The sequence below is a fragment of the Felis catus genome, chromosome B4, assembly GCF_018350175.1.
Source record: "Felis catus isolate Fca126 chromosome B4, F.catus_Fca126_mat1.0, whole genome shotgun sequence".
Lineage (NCBI taxonomy): Eukaryota > Metazoa > Chordata > Mammalia > Carnivora > Felidae > Felis > Felis catus.
In genome coordinates this window covers 81,337,289-81,342,652 of record NC_058374.1, presented here as the reverse complement: position 1 = coordinate 81,342,652, position 5,364 = coordinate 81,337,289, and the positions used below count along the sequence as shown (strand labels likewise).

Below are 5,364 nucleotides of genomic sequence, written 5' to 3'. Positions count from 1 at the left end.
ACACATATACTTCAAATAATCATAGATATTATTGTAATGATTGTGATTTTTTTTAACAGATTTTCAACCTGACTTTATTTCTCTATGGGGTTTTTACTAGTTGCATAGTCACCACCAATGATTTGTATTATCCAAATGATACAGGGCATCAGCTGTAAAATATCATAAGCATCCTAAAATATACTCACAGTATTAGAGCAAAGTAGGGATGACCATCCCATTCAAAGAAAACCAAACAAAATGTCGTAATTTACCAAATCACTACAATTTCCCCTTGTTCCCTCTTTGGTCCCTTTAATTCAACAAGGATCACTGGCTATTCTACCTTTCCATTTTTTTCCTTATCTTATTTTCATGCACTCACATCTTTGGAATGACATTAAAAACAAAACACAGAATTAGCATTTATACTGAATATATTTGCATATAAAACCTGGTCACACAGTTTGTAAGTTAATCGTACTAGGTATTTTCTGTATCTCAATTTTACTTAGGTATATAGGGAAGAGAAACATTAAAATTCTATACTTCCCCATTTGCGTAACATATTAATACCTGGAGACTAAGAAATATATAACTCCTTGTAGAAATATGCCAATGTTCATGGGTGTCCAGAATTTTCATATTTAACATTGCCTCGAGGAAATGTGAATAAGTTATTTGGAGCATTCTTTATGGGAAATTATTAATGCTGTGGAATAAAAGAGTTGACATGCTTTGTTTTGTTTTGTCTTTTAATCAGCCTGAACTTTAAATGTCTGAGTCTAGAAGATCAAGCAGACAAAATCAACTGGTACAAGAAACAGTAAAACAAGTGGAAGCAGATTTAAAGTAAAACTTTTTCTTCCATAGGACTTTTCTCATGGCATCTTTAACACCCTTATTTCTCAGAGTAGATTAAAGGGTTCAGCATAGGTGTGAACAAAATGTAACATACTGAAGCCACTTTACAAAGTTTAAGGTTATTGGGAGGTGTGAAATTGACAAAGGAAATAGTCTCAGAGCAAACTTATGATCCCCAGGTGGTAACTGCAAGTGGAGAAGGCTCTCTTCCTCCCTTCACTGGAGTGCATCTTTAAAACTACAGACACAATATACATGTAACATACCACAATAACAACTATTGTGGGCAAAATAATGAGGACAGTCAGACTGAACGACACCATCTTATTCATAAAGATATTGGAACAGGAGATCTTCTCAACTGGGTTTGAATCACAATAGAAGTGATCAATGACTCGGGAAGCACAGAAAGACATTGAGAATGTTACACTGATTTGAAGGATGGAACTGACCCAGCCACAGAGATAGGAACCAGCCACCAACTGGATACAGAGGCTTCTTGACATGCGGACAGTGTAGAGGAGTGGATTGCAGATGGCGATGAAGCGGTCATAGGCCCTGGCTGCCAAGACAGAGGCCTCGGTGACCATGAAAAATGCATAAAGAAACAATTGAGTCACACAACGTTCAAAGGATATGGTCTTTTTCTGAGATAGGATGTTGACCATGGCTTTGGGTACAATAACAGTGGAGTAGGAGAGGTCAATGATGGAGAGATTGCCTACGAAGAAATACATTGGTGTGTTCAGCCGGGGATAGGTCACAATGATGCCAATCATAATAAGGTTCCCCAGAAGGACCATCCCATAAACAACCAGGAATAGTAGGAAGAGGAGACTGTGGAGCTTTGGACGGACCCTGAAGCCTACAAGAATGAAGTCAGTCACTTCTGAGTGGTTGTCTCCTCCCTTACCACCCATGGCAAATTCTATTTCTCTATTATCACATATAACACTTCACATTAAAAGAGACCTGATAGGGGCGCCTGGGTGGCGCAGTCGGTTAAGCGTCCGACTTCAGCCAGGTCACGATCTCGCGGTCCGTGAGTTCGAGCCCCGCGTCAGGCTCTGGGCTGATGGCTCGGAGCCTGGAGCCTGTTTCTGATTCTGTGTCTCCCTCTCTCTCTGCCCCTCCCCCGTTCATGCTCTGTCTCTCTCTGTCCCAAAAATAAATAAACGTTGAAAAAAAAAATAAAAAAAAATAAAAGAGACCTGATAGCTGAAAAAACATCTTCATATTCATTACCCCATTAAGTTTACACACATGACTCTGTCATTGTTAGATGTCATTTGTGATTTCAAACATTAAAATCTGATAAACTCCTCATAGTAAGAAAAAGACACTTCCTTGAATTTATCACTTAGTATTTATTTTTCTCATAATAATATTTTCCTTCATTACAGTATAAAAATAAGTAAATGTAAGACAAAGAAGCTAAAAGTACATTTCAAGATAATACAAATTCTCTACCAAAAAAAAAAAGAAAAACCCACAAAAAACAAAAAACAAAAAAAACCCGCTTACAAGTACAGGTAAATTTCTAAAGGCCCAATTGTCTCATCTAGAGATCTTTTATTTTTTTTTATTTTTTTTTAATTTTGTACCGTAATCCCTTTTTTTTCAATATATGAAATTTATTGTCAAATTGGTTTCCATACAACACCCAGTGCTCATCCCAAAAGGTGCCCTCCTCAATACCCATCACCCACCCTCCCCTCCCTCCCACCCCCCATCAACCCTCAGTTTGTTCTCAGTTTTTAACAGTCTCCTATGCTTTGGCTCTCTCCCACTCTAACCTCTTTTTTTTCTTCCTTCCCCTCCCCCATGGGTTTCTGTTAAGTTTCTCAGGATCCACATAAGAGTGAAACCATATGGTATCTGTCTTTCTCTGTATGGCTTATTTCACTTAGCATCACACTCTCCAGTTCCATCCACATTGCTACAAAAGGCCATATTTCATTCTTTCTCATTGCCACGTAGTATTCCATTGTGTATATAAACCACAAGTTCTTTACCCATTCATCAGTTGATGGACATTTAGGCTCTTTCCATAATTTGGCTATTGTTTTAAAATGCAGTCTGCCTTCAACTTCTGGAAATAGTCTAATTTTATTTAAGTGCAAAACTAAAATGTAAGTGATGCCTTTATATATTTTATCCTGTGAAGTTTATTAACACTGTATTTTTTCTACATAAATCTGTCAAGAAATTCATGTCATCTCAAACTTTTCTAGATTTGAGAAAAAATTAAAACTTCAAAATAAGGAGCCAATAAAAAAAGGTCAACTGTTTAAAAGAATAGATTAGATAGCAAAGTTTATTGATTAGATAGCAAAGTTTATTGATGGTTGGAGCTCACTAGTATTAAGAATAAATATTTGGGGGGCGCCTGGGTGGCTCAGTTGGTTAAGTGTCCAACATCAGCTCAAGTCATGATCTCACAGTTGGTGGGTTTGAGCCCCGTGTCGGGCTCTGTGCTGTCAGTTCAGAGCCTGGAGCCTGCTTCAAATTTTTGTCTCCCTCTCTCTCTCTCTCTGTCCCTCCCCTGCTCATGCTCTGTTTCTCTCTCCTTGAAAAATAAATAAGCATTAAGAAAAGCATTTTGAAATGCAAGGAAAATATCTTTTAGACATGTAGGAAATGTTCTTGGCTGTCTTATTATATATCTAAAATAGGTGTGATTCCTTTTTAATTATTCTTACCTAAACTTATATTGTTTTTCTATTTTATGAACTTTTCCATGGAAAACTTCAGAGGTCCAAATTCTTTTTATTGCAATCTAGAAAAGAAAATGCATTTAAGAAATAAAAACTATCAGGGTGCCTGGGTGGTTCAGTCAGTTGAGCATCTGAGTTTGGCTCAGGTCACGATCTCATGGTTCATGAGTATGAGCCCCACATCAGTATCTGTGCTGACAGCTTGGAGCCTGGGGCCTGCTTGGGATTCTGTGTCTCCCTCTCTCTCCGCCCCTCCCCCGTTAGAACTCTGTCTCTCTCTCTCTCTCTGTCTCAAAAATAAGTAAACCTTAAAAAATTAAATAAATAAATAAATAAATCTATCAATGACAATGCCAAAATTAAACATCTCAAATAATGTTTAATCCCCAAGAAAATAACAACCTCCTTAAGCACAACATGACTATATTTTTTGTTGGTGGCATTGCCTACGGAGCCATAATTTTTATTACCTATTATTAAAGCTTGCTCTTTCTTTAGTATAATTTTGTTTGAAAACCTGTTGTGTCTGTCTTCCGGAACACCAATGAACATGATGGACTAGGAATCTCCTTGGCTCCCCTAGAGAATTACTGGTATTTCTCTACCAAAATTAAAGTAAGTGCCAATAGATCTATGAAATCAAGCTGCCTGAAAATCTCTGCCTCCATGCTGACATGTTTTGCAAACCTTTGAATGAAGATGGGAGCAAAATGGAAATTTAAGACCAGTAAGAAGATTTCCCAGTCTGTGACAACCTGCAAAAATAGTAGCAGCTAAAATCCACGGTAGCGGTAGTTTTTTTCCAATCCTGTGAAACTATTTCAGAAAATAGCAGCATGAAGTTCTTTTGAAGTTTGGAGGAAACAGTCCCCCTGAGAGAGGACTGAAAATAAGTTAATTACAATTTCTTAATAAGGGCAAACTCCAGGGTCATCCCATGAGGGCTACAGGAGGAGTGAACATTCAGTATTATTTCTTAACCTGTTAAATACTCTTGGGACAATTACAAAATTATTTTGTACAAGACTCCTTGTTAGAAAGTATTTTTCTTTACAGTAAGCTAAAGTTTACTTCTGTGGAACTCTTATCAGTCTGATTGGCAGAGGCTTTAGCCAAATTTAAGGTAGGACATTGACTATCTCTACTTGATCCTCTAAATGACATCCTTTCAAAATTTAAAAAGACAGATACACTCTTGACCCATAGTTTTCTCATTTCTGGATTTATTGTCTTTATTTTTTTATTAAGCTGTCCCTTCAAGCTGCTATTAGGTGATTTTTATCCTGCCAGTATCTCTGTCAAATAATCCACTGTCAACGTTTGACATCACTCTTCCTATAAACTATCTCCTTGAAATATCACTCTCTATTTGCAATTTATACTTCTTTTAAGGCATATAAGACTGAAAGATTTTTTCACATGTTGCCTCATATTCATCTTGCAGTCAACGGCAACCTTTTTCTTTCCTTTGTTCTGTTTTGGCCTTATGTGAATTGCTTCTAAGCCAGATGTTCCTCCTCTTGTTCTGTGGATTTTTCCTACACCTTCTTTTTCCACACACCAGTTAGCAGTATTTTATACTTAGCCTCTTTTTATATTTTAGTCTATTGGATGTAGCCTAGATTCCTATGTTATAAAAGTCAGTTCTAATACATTTGTGGATTCTCTACTATTACACAAATGGAAGTTATATCATACAGACTTCTACATTTTCACTGAAATAATTTTGGTGCAGAAAAAAATCAAGATTTCTTAGTAAAGACCCCCTCCAGATTTATGAAGATCCATTAATTAATTTTAAAAA

General features: G+C 36.8%; 1 pseudogene; it reads right to left on the bottom strand.

Moving 5' to 3' along the window:
• Nucleotides 1–786: 786 nt before the first annotated feature.
• Nucleotides 787–1,778, bottom strand: LOC101083688 (annotated as a pseudogene).
• Nucleotides 1,779–5,364: the final 3,586 nt, after the last annotated feature.